This window comes from Echeneis naucrates, chromosome 5, assembly GCF_900963305.1.
Source record: "Echeneis naucrates chromosome 5, fEcheNa1.1, whole genome shotgun sequence".
Classification (NCBI taxonomy): Eukaryota; Metazoa; Chordata; class Actinopteri; order Carangiformes; family Echeneidae; genus Echeneis; species Echeneis naucrates.
In genome coordinates, this window is record NC_042515.1 from 9,401,207 (window position 1) to 9,419,604 (window position 18,398).

Below are 18,398 nucleotides of genomic sequence, written 5' to 3' on the forward strand. Positions count from 1 at the left end.
CAGTGTGATGATTTGATCGTCCGCCCTCCTGGGTGGAGCTGCATGCAGCTTCACTGGTTAAATATTAAGCACGCTGCTCCGTTTCATCCTCCTTTCATCCGTCTCGCTTCCATCTGCTCCCGCTGCTCCATTTGTGCTGCTGCACACCCTGGCCCTGGTAAGAGAGCAGGTCAGCCGCCCATCTGCTGATCGACAATGCAGACATACAGTGTGCAGCTCGGATGAAGTCGACATGCCCCCCCTGTCATCCGCCAACCAAACTCATTACAGTGTGCCACTGTGATAACCGCCATACAAACAGGTGTGTTTTCAAAGAACATATAGACCAATGAGAACTGTTTCCCAGCAGCCTAGCCTGGTGGTACATGTGCTGCGTAATGGAAAAATCTAAATCTCTGCCAGTAAATCAATTTTCAGCGCCCTGCGTGTTGCCTGCTGTAGAATGACAGCAGCAAATACAAACTCAAACAACTAAGCACAATAGGTAAGAGGGTGAAAAGCAGGCGCGTTTGTTATTTTGGCAGTAGAGGGTGTGTGACTCAGTGTTTTGCAAATGGAAATCTGGTAAATGTGCAAAAACAATCTGTAATTCAAAGTAAAGATGATATGAGGAAAACAAATTCATAATTTTATCCAGCTTTTAGCCAGTGATCAGCACTTCACATTACAAAACTGTGTTGAATTAACTCTATCCAGTCTGAGAGGTCAGCCGTTATCGTTTCTATTTTATGGCATATATGTTCAGTTCATTGTTCGTTAATGTATTTGGATTATTTTTTTTTTCTTACTCAATCTTAAGGTTCATTTCTGTCATTACTCTCCTTCTAAATGTGACGTGTTCATTTTGCTGTTGTTCTTGCTCTTTAATGAAGGTTACAGTTGCCGGGAGGTGAATTGTGGAGAGGCCTGACATTGAGCAGCCAGCCTGAGGAAAGTTAGAAAAGGTGGAGACAGAAACAAAGTGAGCATCTTCTCTGGGTTCCATGTTGATGGTCGAGGAAGAGCAGGTACAAACGCCTCCTTAGGCCGAGGACAATCAGAGTCTAAAAGCTACAAATGATTTATTGACAGAAACAGGTTATTGTTATAAATTTTTCATTTCATCATTTGAAATACTCGCTCTGAGTTTCGGTTACCTTTTATTGTTAAAAGGCAGATTGGGAAACCTACAGAGTCAGCAAGGAAACTGATGATATAAGGATGCAGGATATTTCTTTCATAATAACCTCCATTTCTTACTTTGATTCATTTTTAATGAAAAAGGAACACATTAAAACAGTAACAGCAACAAGAGCCATCAGAAAATGTTGCACAGCAATTTGAGTCCCTGATTCATCCGCACACAGCCGAGAATCTGTGCACACAAGCCGTGCCTCTCAGAGCTGATCAACTCCTCCGGGAGTCCTGAGCCAACCAGCCGGCTGCTATCCTCCATCAGACGCAGCACCGACCTTCCTCCTAATGCACCTGCTCCTCCTCCTCCTCCTCCTCTCGGCTCTGCTGGACCAGCACACACAGGTAGGACACACATCCGACCCGATCCGGAGGGGAAAACGTGACTCCCTGGGCCTGGTGTGTGAGGGGAGAGATGGGGGTCGGTCCTAACGGAGATGCGCTGGCATCTGTAGTCAGCTGCATTGGCAGGAGCGGCACACTGTTGCTGCCCAGTCAGTCTGCTGTCTCTGCCTCAGAGTCGTGCTCTGTGATGCAGGTATGCAGACAGAACGGATGGATGCGACCAGCCGGTCTCTGATTTCTGCCTCCTCCGTTTCTGAGAACGTGTGCCGCGTATTCTGTATTCACTTTACACACTTTGAATTCACAAGGACTCCTGGATGATACAACAGGGCGACCGTTTTTTCTGTTCTTATCTCATACAAAGAGCAGTGCAACTCACTGTCGGGCTATTGGTTGTAAAATGTAAGCATCTGGCTATGTAACAGCACATACTGCTGATCTGGAGAATTTCCCGGATCCTCAAAAGCAATCAGTGGTTTGGGTGAAATAATATTCAGTCATATGTTACCTGGTAAGCAATAGTTTTAACCTGTTACAGGTTGCAATATTGGCTGCTGGAAAAGGCATCTCTTAGTCTGTACAACACCATTTAAAATGGAAAAGTCAGATTTGTACATTTTGATGTTCCAACTGTAATGAATATCAAAAATATGTTTGCTTTTCCACATAAAGATGTCGAGTTTTGAAATGCACGCTGCCATTACAGTACCACTCCGACCAAACATTAGCTCCTTCGGTGCTGCTTGTTTGACACTGTAAATGAATAATATATAGATAACTACACAGTTTGAGTTGGAAATAACATCTTGTGTGATTGAGCCAGCAGAAGGGATTTGGCCAAATCAGTATCAGAATGTGGCAGCAGATTCAGCATTTCACTAAAGAAATGCCTTTTCATTATGTTTACACTTTCACACATAAAATACCTCATTAGTTAATAATATGAATTGTAAGGAATCATTTGGGACTCGTGACCACGTGTGTGTGATTAATGCCGCACATTCAGTCTTCCTTCTGTCTGTCATTTGCATATCATGGCACAGTATTAGAATTAATTTAACCTTGACCAGTTCTCACTGCAACAGTCAGAATCATTGTAGGCAGCATGGTATCATCACAGAATCTGTGGACAGATGGATGAAAAATCAGTATCTGATGGTGTTTTTGTGCGATTCTTTCTGCTCTCGGCTCACTTCACCCCTCGTAATCCCACTCACTAGCCTGATTGAATGCGTGTTGCCCATATGTGCTAATTAAATCCTTGAGATCGGAGCTATCTCATAACCGTTTCTTGAAGCAAATTTCAAGCTGGTAGCATTGAAATCTTTTGCTCACACAACTTGCCAAAGATTGTCAGTGTTGGTTTGCTGACCTGCTGTATGCACACAGTTTAAAATAAAAATACTCTCAAATAGTTGGGATTAGCCATTAAGGTGACTAATAGTCGATACTTGTTTTGAATTTTTCACCGTATTATCCAATCCTACAACACAGCTCGGTATTCTTTGCTTAATTTTATTTTTCAGGCCTCAGGAGGCAGTTCAAGTTGCTAACACCTTTATATTATTTTTTCAGTTTGATTTGTGGTAATTGCGTGGCCAGTATTTTTCAAAGTGTGACGGTGAGACTCCATATTCAGTCGATGCAATGGTCTGTGAAGGAAACCATTTATTTATTTTGTTTTTTGCAGCACACCTAAATAAAACAAATGCTATGTGTTTGCTTCAGCAGGCCCTCCAACTCCTGTTATGCATGAAGCCATCTAGAAAGAGTGACAGCCTTGCATATCAATTGTACCCTTCAACTAATCAGAAGCAGTCTTTTTAATTGTGCCACTTTACGCTGATATAAGCAGTGACATTTTATACTGGTTTTTATTCCAAAGTTTGGTTTTGTGCTGCTGTTTACAGCACCACATTATGTAAGGAGCATTTGTGAGCAACGCTGTGTCAACTTGCCTGATTTCTGAGTCTTGGCAGAAATGGGCTTTCAGCACTTGCAGTTAAATAATCTAGACTTCTGGGTAAACTGCACATTAGAAGGTTACAGTGGACTGTTTGTTTTGGGAGCATTCAGGTCAACCCTTTTGCTCAACAAAGCCTCCAGTGAGACTAAAGAAACGTTAAGCTTTTTTGGGGGGACGTACGCATTACAACAACGTAAGTAACAAACTTGCTGATAACTAACTTAGTAGCTTTGTTATATAATACTTTGAAATGATTTCTCTACTACACTTAACATCATATGTATCTGTTTGTCTTTTATACACCTATTGTTTTTTAGGATTTTTTCTTTCATATTCTTGCTGCCAGGGCTTAAAATTCCTGCCGTGTATGAGGCACAGCAGGTACCTCCTGAGTGGTCACCTAAGTTCCTTCCTGCTGATTTAGTATTCGTTTTACGCTCACTCTGATACAGAAATCACTGTGCATGGCTGTGTGGCATTAGAAGAGTGTGAGGTTTTTTTTTTTGTTTGTTTTTTTTATGTTGCAGGTTGATAGTGAATCATTTGTTTGTGAACGGGAGAGTTCATCGTTAAAAGTTTTATGGCAGGAGTGAATAGAATTGCTCAAAGACATTTCCAGATAGCGTCTGAGAGTATGATGAAGCAAAGCCCATAAAAAAAAAGAATAAAGCCAGTTCCTGGGAGATGTTGTGGATGATAGAGCCTTTAGTATGCACTGTTAGTAGTCTGAAAAGTTGGAGTGCAGCTTTATTTATTTGTTGAATTACCTGTGTGGGAAGGATTTCTTTCTCACATCTAGAGAACCACAGTAGTCGACATACAGCAGGAGGCATACAGCTTTAATCACTATTTCAATGCTAGTTTTAGAGTAGAGGAAGCCACAGAGGCAATTGATGGAACTGAAGTTAAACAAAGGGCACAACAGGGAATGTTAACGACCTCAATTATTTGACAATTGCTGAAGTTTATCCAATTTCAGTCTTAATTTCTGCTTTTAAAAAACTAAGTTCCCCAAAATTTCCGCTCCAATTTTCTCCAGACAGACACTTCACTCCTGTCAGAAACAACAGGCCCTATGTAATATAATCCGGAAATTAAAATTGTAACACATTTAAAGATCTACTTCAGTCTATTTAAAGATGCAACATTAATCACACCTTAAAAATAGTTCTGAAAAGGTGAGTTTTGAACTGTGATGCGAAAATGAATGGATTCAAGAAATCTTGGTTTTCCTTTTGGGGGGATGTCTGAGGATGATCCATAATTTAACTTCATTGATGGAGTTGGTGAGAATGGAGGGAAATTCACTGTTGATGAATTCAGTAGATGTGTAGAACTGGACGTCATCTGCATAGCAGTGGAGGTGGAGGACATTACAACGGGGAAGAGCACGCAGAAGGTGGATAGAGGAGGAGTCAGCGCTGGTCCCTGGGTTTCTGAGGCTGACGAAACTATAAAAAATGCAACTGGTGATGGTGGAGGACTGTTTTTCTTTGTGTTAGCCAACCTATCTTAGCCAAGAGGAGGCAATGCCAGCGGTGTCGAGGAGGGGCTCAAACTGGTGACTTTGAGGAGTGGAAACTGGCTAAAATAAGTGAATAGAGTGAATATTTTGCACTGTTATCGGTCTGTAAAGTGTCTTTGAGTCCTGTTGAAAAGCACTCTACAAACTCAACATTTATTATTATTATTATTATTATTATTTTTAATAATAAAGAAATGTTGACAGCAGGGCCAGAGGATTAGTATCTGTTGTCAAATCATTTGTCTCCATCTCAGGTTCATATGTTATGTACAGCTGTTCACGCTGTTGTTGGCAACTAGACATGGAAGCCATTTACATCCACTATGAGCTGGGATGGGGATGACGGATGCATATGGGTGATAAGGGAATAATATATGAGATGGGTTTGGGTCATGAGGTGACCGTGTGGAGTGAACCTTGATCCCTTATAAAGATATCAGCTGATTGAGCAGCTCTACCTGTAGTTTGTAGGTGTGCATCAGTGTTCACGGTGATATACAACACGAAGGTCTTTCGCCAGTTCACATCCTCTATCATTTGATGGATTTGTTGTGGCAACGGAGTCGTCCTTGTCTTGTCTTCTGTCACTGTTTATCTGAGACGAGCTGTTATGAAGCGCACAGTGCGTGAACACCATCGCTGCTTTGATGTCTTTAAAATTTGTATGCACCGCTGCTGCTCTGTTGCTTCTTTAAATGTTTCATTTTGCACATGCAGATTGTTGAAGTTTCAGGAGCGAAGTAGAGAAGTTATTAAAAGTAAAAGTAGCCAAAGCCATCATCTCTGTTAATAGTACATATACATCTCACTGATTACTAAAGCTGGAGTCTGTAATGGAGTGTTGTCTTATGTTAATATGTGGACCGTCGTCAAATTGAACCCGAGATTCAAACATGTTCTAATTTAATAATTGCAGTTTCATTGAAATGCAATGCGTGGGAGCACAGAACAAACAAAGCTGAAGTGTGTCACTCTCTTAAAATTAAAAAAAAAAATAAAAATTTGCTCAGTCGGATTAACACACTCAGCACTTTCGAAGTGAAACGATTTGAACAACAGAGAGCAGAACATTCACACAATGATAAATGAAAACTAGGTTGGAGGTGGTCTCTCTGGTTCAGCAGACCACGCTGCCTCATCGTATCCGTTCCTGTTAATCAGGTGTGATTGGCTGGCGTTGTACTAAAGCTTCTCTTGGATAGCAAGAGGCTGCAGCGGCTGAACAGATGCACCATGATGGCTTACTGCAATGGTCACACCCTCATGTTGGCAACATGCTGTTACTTTATATCTTCCTCTCTTTCCCTCCAAACGTCCACGATTAGGTGGAGGTGGTTACCGTCCTAATGCGTGTGCAGCACACCTTCAGCTGGTAACTGAGGAGCTTTCTCTCTCTTTTTTTTTTCACATTTTAAAGATGAATCAATGAATAAGAATTGCCTTCAGTCAAAACCTTCGCTGCCTTTGTGTGACTGTTAGTGCCAAGATATTTTTAACATCTGTACTAGATAAGTATTTTTATAGCAGATATTTGTCTGAATTAGGTCAGTCTGTGGTTTTAAATGTTGGAGGAAGATGATGGTAACAAAGATTTTGCCTTAGCGACTGAATGCTCCTCGTCCTGACTTAGACTCTGATCATCTACATCGCTGGTTACTGTCACTTCTCAGTTGCTGCTGATTGTGCGACTCTCAGAGCTGACAGTGTTACACCAGGATTCAGTTGATATCTGCATGGCTTTACCGAAATGAAAAGGGAACGACTGACACACTCCCACACGCCGGCGTAAACAAACCATTTCAGTTCAGAAGAAATTTCTGAGGGTGTCTTCCTCCGCAGTTCTTGCAGCCTCTCCCAGCGCACCGAGCTGATTTCATACAGCGCTGCTGCATTGGCGTAGTGCTGTAACTGCAGTTACACATGGCACAAATCCACAGGGTGATTTTCTCGTTAGAAAAATTGCCCATCAGTTGGCTGCCTGATGATTTTCAAAACCCTGGCATGGGGTGAAATATCTGTTCTGCAACTGAATATCGAACCAAGCAGGACTTTGGTAAGTTGTGCTAAAACAATGAGATATGCAAATCACAAAGTTGATCGGACTGACGCGAGAGGGAAGATGCAGTTTCATATTTGGTTAAACTACCATGTTGTTAGGCACCATCTCACCATGGAGAGAGGTGTTTTGAGTACGTGATGCAAGCCAGAGATGGCATCTAAGTTTAGTTCTCTCTTTGTGTGTGTGTGTGTGTGTGAGAGAGAGAGAGAGAGAGAGAGAGAGAGAGAGAGAGAGAGAGAGAGAGAGAGAGAGAGAGGGTTTTCGGGGTACTTGGTATTTATAGCTCAGCCTGTGGGAGATGTCCAAGTCCAACAGAGAGGGCAGGGGGCCATGGGAAGACCTCCACTTTTCCTTGTGTCATCCTCTTCTGTTACGACTTGAAGGACTGTGTGTGTGTGTGTGTGTGTGTGTGTGTGTGTGTGTGTGTGTATGTGTGTTGAAGTCAAGGTTGCTGAAAATAGTCTCCAGTGCATAAGTAAAAGAATATGACACTTGCATGCCCGTGCACACTCATGGTTTTTCAGGGAGAGTTGGCCAACGGGATTCGAATGTTGCTCGCGGCTCGTCCCACAGCCGGTTGTTTACAAGGCTGAATTCTTTCTCCTCCAATGATTGCGATTCATTATATTCAGAGAGTGCGAGAGAGGCCGGGTTGGAAACAAGAAAACAGAAACAAACTTTCCTTTGACTTTATTTTACTTTGAAATGAAGAATGTTTTGGGACCCAATGTAATGGATGAAAATAAATACATTGGGATATTCCTAAATTACAAAAATGCAATTCTTTGTGCTCTTTTTGACCACAAGCCCAACTTTCACAGAGTTAATTTGGGGACATAGCTCGCACAGTTGTCGTGGAGATGGAGATGAATATTGATGCGCATTCAGTAAAAAATAATGTCCCATGGCAAAAGCTTTACTTTGAACTAGCCATCACAACACAACAGCAGCTTCAGTGGGCGTCTTAAAGCCTGACACTCACCACCAGGCCGTCGATCAGCTTGAGACTGAGAGTTGGAACTTCGTCATCAGGTGCCTGGCACAACACCCCTTCAGCTGGCCACTGGACCTCCTCATGAAAACAATCCAGGTCTCACTTTTATGGTCACCGGTTTGGTGTCAAAGGTGTGTGAGGCTCACATTCAATTCCACCACTTTTATTTTACGGCACCTAATCTGAACATGAGGAATCTGAAGCACTGGTAAACCACCATGTTTGATTACTTAACGTGCAACTGCTGCTTTCTATGAATGTGAGCAATTCTTTCTTTTATTGGCTAAATGTTAAATGTTTTAAATGAATTGAATTGTGTTTAAATTGAAAAACAAAAAAATATATAAATGTATTAAATATGTAACAAGGCAATCTTATATGTAGATTCAGTTAGTCACTTATTATTAACAGACTGATCATTATGATCAATAGTTGCTAACAGTCTGCTGATGGACTGATTATGAATCTCTGTAAACTAATAACAAACTTAATGTTATTCAGACCTTCTGTTTAAGATGCTATTGAATGGAAAGAGGGGAATTTTTGATCTTATTTAACTTCATAACAGCTCCTTTGTATTATAACACATTGCAGTGTGGCTTAGTGTGTTTACTTAGCTCCAACCCAGAGTCCAAATGAATTTAATGACCAAGCCAAAAATCTTAGTTTGAATTACTGAAGAACCTGTGTGTGTGTGTGTGTGTGTGTGTGTGTGTGGGCGCGCACCACGTCTTTGTGTCATTTAAGATCATTTACATATGCTTCTCATTTTTACTCTTTTCACAACATAAGAAGAACAGAGAGTGCAAACACAGCATTATTTTCTTTGTGTCCGTTCTTCAGAAAGGTTTTTTTTTTTTTTTTTTTTTCTCAAGAGTGACTGCGGTCTTTAGCTTTGTGCGTGTGTGTCAGCATGTGCCCTCATCACAAGAGGTCATGCAAGCAGGTCCTGTATGTACACACCACCAACTCTCTCCCTCCCTGCGTCCCTCTCTCTCTTCCTCCATCTCTCCCTCCCTGTCTCCCTCCCTCCTTTCATTTGTTCTGGGGACAGAGCCCTAGTGTGAAGCTTCTTGTTCTTGTACTTTCCTGTGCTGTGCAGCTTTCCAGCCATTCAGAATGAGTTTGCTTACGGCAAACACACTGTCTGTACGACGTGAAAAAGCCCGATTCGGCCCGCTGTCTGCTTCTGCTACCAGCTCTCTAGGTTATATATAGATTCACTCTTGGACAGTCCACCCTGCTGCTACAACTATCATCAGCACCAAAAGGGATATCTGTGGAAATCGGACCTTGCACCACCGCCACGCTTCCCTCTCTCTGCTGTTTGACTGTAAGTAAGCTCTTTTTAAAACAAAACAGTGGCATTTTTGTTCAAATGGAGAGACTGCTCTTGCCAAGGTGGAGATATGCTAAGGGATTAGTTAGGGGCAGTAAAACTACACTTGACAAGTAGTGCACTACTTCAGTCTTAATCCTGAAGGTGCTGCCTAATATTTCCTGTAACTGCAGTAGCAGGAGCCAACTGCAGCGTTGGTCTCAGTACACCAGATTCTCTTTGAGATGGGCTCATTAATCAGCCCTGCTCCAAGCGGAGTCCTCTTAGAGGAAATGTGCTTGAGTCTTCTATTGGCCCTGTTTGTTGTTCAAAGCAAAGAGAAGGGACCTTTTGTGGCAGTGTTTATAGAAAGGTCATCTTCTGAATGGTGCCGTCAATGTATGGATGTCAACATCAATTCTTAACAAAGACATCAGCTTTTCCTCTGCTTGTCTTTGTTTTCTGCACAATAGTTATAGTACAAACATGCTCCACTTAATGGCAGACATAGAGCAACTTTTTTTCAGTGATTGGGATTTTAGTCTATCCTCATTTGTGAGTTTCAGTTTTGTCCACCTTTGTTGTGTGTTTAAATAGGAATTGCTCCAGGTAGTTGCACATGCAAAGAAGACGTTTCTCCTCCTCATCAGTTACAGAGCACAGAGTTGGGGGTAGGATGGGGATGACTTAGTGGCAGTTTGCATTTGACACGGGAACCACACCAGCAAGACATGGAAAGTTGAAAGAGTGAGTTTCTCATCCCTGTAAATGGAAAATGAAGAGTAGGCAGATGATTTAAAAAAAAAAAAAAAAAAAAAACAGGCAAGAGAAACAGGATGGTGGGAACATCTGGGGAAACAAGACCAGTGCCAAACCCTGTGACAACATGAAGGGACTGGAAAGTCTCCTGAGAGAGACTTGAACATACAGTCTCACACACACACACACACACACACACACGTGTGTGTGAGTGCTCACTAGAGAGGGCGTCTACATAGTATGTAGTTAATTACAATGGCCAACACCAAACGCGTAGCCTGTGTCCAAATTTTGGAGTTTATTTTTGTTGATGAAAATCTTTGTCAGCATTCAATGTGTTAAATGTGTTAAATATTACCTCCATGCAGACAGTAACACTCTGGTGGGAAATGTTGGGCTTTGTTCGCTCCCTCTGCCAGTACCATCAGACATTTGAAATATTGAAAAGTCTTTACCGGTAGGCAGGCAGGTTTCTTATTTTAGAATTCCTCCATCCTTTCATGTTGTGCCGTGAAGAATCGCCGGTTAATGAGCGCAGCAAAGGGACAGAGAGAGCTCCAAGAGTGCAGCACCTAAGACACCCGAAGGATGGGGATGGAGGGCTGGGGGATGGTGGTGTAAGGTGTGTGATTGGGGCGTCCTTCAGGGTGATTGACAAGCTAGTACGGCACTGCTTACATCCAGCAGAGTGTGTGTGTGTGTGTGTGTGTGTGTGTGTGTGTGTGTGTGTGTGTGTGTGTGTGTGTGTGCATGTGTGCATGTGTGCATGTGTGCATGTGCGTAGAGTCACCCAAATTCATCCCCTCATCATTTACTGGGTGATAGAGCACTCGCACCTGAAATTCCCTTCATTCATCCTTTCCTGATTCCCCATCTTCACCTCCCTTATCTCCTACCTACTTCTCTACTCTGCTTCCTTTTCTTTTTCTTTCCCCACGTAGACTGAATTCAGCTTTCTTTAAACATTATGTTTACATCGGATTTTATTTTTCACTTTATTGGACCAAAAGAAATGAGGATTGCTCTGAATGAGCTACAATGAAAGTAAGAAAAATGAAGTATCAGTGCAGTGTTTGACTGCATTGATCATTGATTGTTGCAGTCCTCTCTATAAGTACAACTCACAGGCGATTCATTCATTATCGAATTGTTCGGGTGATAATTGCATCCATTTACTTATTTACTTAATGTGAATCTTTACTGGATAGTCTCAGTGGTACAATACCAAGAGAGAAGTGAAATAGAGGTTTAACTGGTTTCAAGCAGAAATATTGAAAAAAAAAAAAAACAATACACTTTTTCAGAGGTGGAGTGCAAGACTCTGTTGATAAATCACAGATATGTCTTGCTCCCTGTATCACCAGCCAGTGTATCTGCAATAATGGAAAAACACAGTTTGTCGGTTTCTTACTCAAGTTTGAGGCAGTGAACGGAAAAATCCTGTTCGGTCAGTGGAAATAACCCCTGAGACGAAATAACTTGACCATGCTAATGCCGGGTCCGTGGACAAGTGTACCACAACCATTAAAGTGCCAGGAGAGAGATACAATCAACAAACCCATGCACTCAGTGTACCAAAGAGCAGCGAGGAGCTACCTGCATGCCTGCTGCTCACACAGAAACACACACAGATATTATGTTACTTCCTAGCAGTTGATTTGTTTCTGAGGGACTTGGTTGTTTTCAGGCAGAATATCTCTCACTGCCCTAACTGATAAACTCTTCCTAAAATAGATGCTGCCCTGATCCGCTCGTGGGGTGACTCAGTTCAGTCATTGGTCTTAGTTAATTAGCTTCTCATAATGAATGCAGCTGGAAGGAGGAAGAGAAGAAAAAAGAATGGGAGATAAGTATGTATTTCCCCCCTACATTGTTTTTTTTTTTAATGCAAAAATACCTGTCTTTGTCTGAGGTCTGCATCAATACTGCCTGAAAAGTGTGTTTGGAGTGGGGGGGGGGGGGCAAGCTGTGTTGTCTTTCTAAGCTGACTTTAGATGAGCAACTTAGTTTTGTTTTTTCCTACACGTGCTCTATAGATGCCCGTCACACAGTGCAGTGAAATGAAAGTCTTACACAAGAAGAATCTAAGACGTGAGAACAAACGAGAGCTCAAAGGCCAGTGAATGTTTAAATGTCTGCGATTCATCAGCAGCTTGGATAGAAAAACGCCCACAGATGTTGTTGAGGTTGACCATAGGGGCCGTACTCGACAGTTTGCTACCATGTTCAGTTCAGTCTGATTTGTGTTCAATATAATGAAATTGCTCTAAACTGAGCTCTGAAACAGGATGTGAGGTCCCTGGAGGTCACAAAGAATGTGGTCAGTGCAATTTTTACAAGTCCTCGACAGCAGTGATGCATTGTGTAGTTTGGCTGTGTTAGTGTAGAGCAAAACAGAAGGATGATGTAAAACTAGAATCAGTGACTCCATTTTTCAAAGACACATCAAGCTGTCAGTGTTCAACTAGAGTGATGTTTGGATGACACTGGGCCTGCATTCTGAGCTGCAGGACAGAGCTCAAGTGCGCTGGAGAAGAAACGTATCATTACTTTGTATTGATTACAAATTGCTGCTTCAAAACAACAATTTGGTCTCATCCACTTCATTATTGTCCAGAAATCATGCGATGTAGTGCACTGATATAGTGTTCTGTCTATAAGTACATCCAGTGGAGCAATAACATCCCTCTGTGCAGACATAGAAACGGGCCTTTCTGAGATGCAGTACTGTATTCCCACATGCACCCTGCAATTAATTGGGACCCAATGTAATTTGAATATTCAGAGAGAATGAATTGGGCCATGCCCCTGAGGAAAATTCTGCTTCACAAAAATACATTTTGAACGTTAGAACAAGTAAAAAACATGACATTAATTAGTATACATGTATATGGGTGCCTTTGTTGGCTTTGCTAGTTGCATACATTTTTTAATTCAGGTATATCCAAATATAACGAGGCTTGACATGTGTGCTCTGTGCTTTTACTTTCCAAAGCAGCTCTTCGATGTCTCACACAAGAACATATGTTTAATCCGGAGAATTACAACAGTGGAGTCCCCTCTCATTTTGAAGCCTGTTAGCTCAGCTCTGTTTCTTTTTTTTTTTTTTTTTTAACCCAGCCTGATAGCTTGCCGTGAATTCTACCTGCAGCACAACTTATTATCTGAATGAATCTTTCCAATCTGGTTTCATTTGCTCAGCACACTTAAAATTAATGAAATCATTCAAAGCTCATTTACCTGCTTCTTAATATGGCGGCTAAATACAACCTGTCGCACTCATAGTATCTTCTAACGCTGCTGAGCTGGATGTTTGTCTGGTGCTTAGTCATTTTCTCAGCGTAATGAAACTTTTCAGAAATCCAATCTGGTATTTGATCATGAGGCCATAATTGACTAATGTATGTAAACTTATCAGTGAAGGAACTTTGACGTCATAACTTTTAAAAAACAAGCTGTGACTTAACGCCAGTGCTGAGCATGCTACTCTGAAAACTAAGTAGTTTGTAGTTATTTCTCTCAAAGAACCAAGTAACCAAGTTAGTGATCGAATTATACATTATATAGTAACTACTGCATTACTTTTTTTTTTTTTAAATGCATTTTTTTTTTTAAACTGACGGCTCGTATGATAAAGTACTGGCAGCAAACATTGTGATGTCTGCACTTCCAGTTTGTAAACTCTATTTTAGCACGTCAGCATCACTTAGCACTTAACTTTCCAGCTCCTCTTTGACTGAGCGAGCCGGCGGTCACAACAGTTTAATGAGCAGAGTGGCGGTAGCAGTGTTGTAATGATGGAAACAGTAATTAGTTAGATTACCCGTTCTTCAAAATGTATTTTTCCCCGTCACTTGTCAACATACATGCAAAGACTTCACATTTGAGCTCTGACACTTAAAAAAATGAAATATTCCTCCCAATCGGGGCTCTCTTCCAACTGTGCAGCTCTGGTCATTGCATTGCCCCCCCCTCCCCCAAAAAAAAGACCATTCCTGATGCACCTGGGCATTAAATGCTCAAAATAGAGTGCTGTCGATATGCATGTGTGTTAGCGAGTGAACAATAAAATGAGAGAGCGTTACGTATCACCCTGTTCTGCTGCAGAGATAATGCTGGACGCCTGCCCAGTTTCTTCATGCACCATTGTTTAAACATTGTGGTGCAGTGGCTATAACTTCCACGGATGCCTTCTTGTCGTAATCCCATTTCTAAGATGTTTTTTTTTTTTTTTTTAATGCTTTAAGGTCTTGCAGTCACAGTTGTTTTTTTTTAGTTTTTTTTTTAGAGTAAAGAAGAAATGTAATGTTATGTTGTAATGTTACATTACAAAGTCAACAAGATAACCTGTTAAAATCACCCTTCCTCCTCTGAGAGTCAAATAAAAATGTAATTGGCGGGGCATACCAGTTGTTGCCATTAGCAGAATTGTATCGGTTCACATGACGCTACTCTAGTAACGCCTATGTCGATGGAATGTGCTGGATAGAGTCTCTGGAGTTTTAAGAAACCTTTTGGTACGAAAAAGAAAGACTAAAAATAGAAGTACCTTCAGCCATTCATCTTATACCCATCCTGACTTGCTATCCCTTCACTTATCCTTCCACTTATTGATTCTTTCACTTCCACGCTCTCATCCATCAGTCCCTCAGTCCATCCTCCCATCCATCTGTCAGCGACATCATAATCTATATTTGATTTTGTTTTTCTTTCCTCACTCTGTGTATGTGAGGATTCTCTGTGGCGTAGATGGCCTCTTACCCCCCGCACACCCGGCCTTGTCCATAAGTGTGTGTGATATGGAGTTAAAGATCAATCGTAGGAGAGTCGCGCTAAGATGAAATGAATGTTCCTGAAATGAGATAGAAGTGCGTGCCAGGCTTACTGTGATAAACTGCATGATATGATGTGATACAGGGCCTCAGTTCCACATGAGGAAACATCAAGCTTTCTCTTATTTAAGTTATACTTTAAACAACAACAACAAACAAAACAAAACAAATATCTTTGTTTTGTACACAGATGGTGCCAGTGGTGACTTTTCTTAGCTCAGAGGGTGGAATTAGAACCAAAATGGAAAAGTGTGTCCATTTTGGACCTTATTAGTTACAACAGTTCAGTCAGAAGTACACTCAGACAATCCTCTGCTCAGTGAAAGCAACCAAAGCATGGGGAAGAAAAACCAGAATGACCTCTGAGTCATTGTTATTATTTTGGATGTCAGTGCACGCAGATTTTGGTTACTTGGCTCAGGAACTTGTGCTGTTAGTGCACATTCTACATGTTTAGTGTGCTTTCTGGTACTTTGGTAGAGCACTGGAATTATTTGGACCTTTACATAAACGTGGCATTGTTGTGTAAGTTCGGAGCTGTTTGCGTTTGGTGGGAATAAACACAAACAAACCTTTTTAGTTCATATGAAGCTACTTTAAGCTCTGACAGGTGTAGCGCTATCCTAGCTGGAGAAAGGCCTTGCATTTTTCACTATGATATCAGCAAAAACAAACACACTCCTTACATCTAGTATTTAGTGGGTTTGCTGTGTGCTTTGAAACTTTCTCCCTCTGGTGCTCCCACAGAATGGTGAATTCGTTTCGTCTGCGCCGGCCTTCCCCTTTAGATCATGCTTGAGTTTGTGGAGAGGAAAAATAGTTTTTGCGAGGATTAAAAGATTCTCAATGGCAATGGCCGTCTTTCCTTTACCTTAACTCACCCTCTGTAAGGGTAACACTGAACATATAAAATATAAATCTTCCAGCCAAAGGCATGTTGAGATCTTCGTCATTCATGTTTCATGTGAATGCTCCACACTACAAAGACCTCACTCATTTATGTAATTCTGCCTTGCTTTGGGCCAGCCTTGAATCCAACATGCGGCGAGTGTGTCCTGTGTGTGTCCTGTGTCTTCTGCACTTTGTTTCTCAGGCTAGAGATAAATATAGACATGATGTCTAAAGTGGCGGGTGTGCTTTCTTTTGATGTATTGGTATTGTGATGGGAGCCACTCATGAAGTATGAAATAATATGCTGGTTTTATGAGGTCATGAAAGACGTGTCACGCAACGGGATGCTCACTGCGTTTAAATAATTCACGTTACTGATGGTGGTGTCTTCATTATGCTGAATTTAAGCACAAGTGCCTTCAAATCAATGCATAAAGGTTTAGAAGTCTGTGTTATATGTGACTCGACTGGTTAGTAGCACATCACACATGAAAGAGCACATCAGTTTGTGTGCAAAGCTAAATAGCACTTATTACAACGCTTCGCTGAAAAACAGTTGCAGAGCAAATTTTAGACCGAAGTAAGTAAAAACCTATCAGGGCTGCAGACAGTTTTGTGGTGAGTTTTCACTTTAGGACTCATGCTGACTTTATGGATTAATAACAATTCATAACACTGAGCTGCTTTCTTGCGATTATTTAAAATCCCCGTGGAGAAGCAGCAGTTGTCATGTATGTGTACTGTGTTTTTGTCTCAGTGTGTCAGATTTTAACGGCATGCTTATGTTTTTCATTATCCCTCTGATCTGCTTTTTTTTTTTTTTCCTAGTTCCATCTTTTAATGAAATTGCTCCATTATTTTTGTCAGTCTTTGGAAAACGACGACTGTATGTGTAAGATTTGCTGCTTTGCAGGTTCCCCAGCAGTTAAACTGTTACATCAAAGATGTGTTCATGTCAGAAGTTCTGTTTCAAACCTTTTTTGAACATTTAGGTTAATTGGAAAGCGGGCCGTAGCGATGGGAGAAGGAACAGTTTACTTGTTGAAATCGTGCTGATTCTTTATCGTTCCTGCTGCATCATCAGCCTTATCAAAGTTCTGATTTCAAAACCGTCTTCTTCCCTCTCGCTTTCTCCCGCTCCTTCTCTTCCTCTTCCTCCTCATTTCCTGTAATCTCCACGTCTTCTCGTGTCCTCCACCACCTCCTCTAACTTGTTCTTCTCTCTCTCTCCTTTTCCCCTCAGTTTGCTGCAGTGCATCACTAGCAGGCACATTAACATCTCATCTCCATTACCCGGCAATGTCCTGAGTGAGACTCTCTGCCTTTTACCATCTCCTGTTGTCTCGTCTTTCCTCCTTTCTTCCCCTCCATAGCATTGTCAGTTTTAGTTGTCTGTTTTCTGCCATTTCACCTCACCCATCGGTCTTTGAATAATATTCATTCTTTTCTTAGTGCATGCATCACCGAACAGACAACTTCCTCTCCTCTCCTCTCCTCTGAGTGATGAGCTACAGTGTGCGCTGTTTCAGGGAGTGGATGCCCTTGGTGTGACCGTGAGGGAGATGGGCTAAAGCTCTGCAGTAGCATGCCAGTGAGTGAGTAAGCAAGTTGTTTTCACTGTGTGTGTGTTTGGATAATAAGAGATAGAAGTTGACAGAAACAGTTTGTGTGCCTGTGTGTGTATGTGTGTGCTCTGTATTATTTGTGTAACATGTAGCTCAGTCAGGCAGCTCTGGTTTACATGCAGCCCTGACTATCTGTCCTCCGAAGCCCACCGTTCCCAAACAAGTTTTGGCTCTTCTCTTCCCTCCATCACTCTTAATCACGTACTTCACATATATCCTGTCACCTAATCTGACTCTTCTTCTACCTCCAAGGGCTTGAGAGACCAACTTGTTTTATTTGGAACATTTTGTCACATTTACTGATGCTTATCTTATATTGCTCACCAACCCACCTTCATGTCCACTTGATTAAACACATGATGCTGATTTTGACTCATGAAGTAACAGCAGCATCGAAATTGCGAGATGTAGATTGTAAAGGATTTAGCGATGACAGAAAATCGTTATACTAAGGTGTTACATCAGGGACTGCCTTCTTCGATTGTGGCCTTTAGAAGATGAAGCAGAGAAGAAGAATGCGTTTGTTGTCATTGTGCACTCTACAGCGAAATTCAAATGCAACTCCCTGGGATAAAAATAGACAAAAGCAACAACACTCAACAGTTGAATAAATGAATAAATAAAAGGGGCAGCAGTAAGAAGTAAAGTGCACAATGCACAAGTCCTGTGAGTGCATGTGTGTGTGCATGCTTAAGAGTTCAGGTGTGTTAGCCAGGAGAGTTCAAATCTCATCCTGAGGGCCTCCATGCAAATAGAAATAGCTAATAACTGACTGATAGTAAAAGGATTACATCCTTTAAGGTATGTTTCAGGATTAGTGCCTCCGTGTCTTTCTTTGCCTTTCCCCTTTGTCTTTCTTTTTCATGTGAATTCTTTCTGTATTGTCTATTTATTCCACTCTGTGTAAATCT

General features: G+C 41.5%; 1 protein-coding gene across 3 annotated transcripts in view; it reads left to right on the forward strand.

Annotated features, from left to right (window-relative positions):
- Window positions 1-9,189: 9,189 nt before the first annotated feature.
- Window positions 9,190-18,398, forward strand: part of atp2b2 (ATPase plasma membrane Ca2+ transporting 2) — a 92,848-nt gene continuing 83,639 nt past the window's right edge. For all 3 annotated transcript variants that reach the window (XM_029503298.1, XM_029503300.1, XM_029503299.1), the window contains exon 1: window positions 9,190-9,395. The gene's annotated coding sequence lies outside the window, so the exon portion shown is untranslated. The remainder of the gene's footprint in view (window positions 9,396-18,398) is intronic.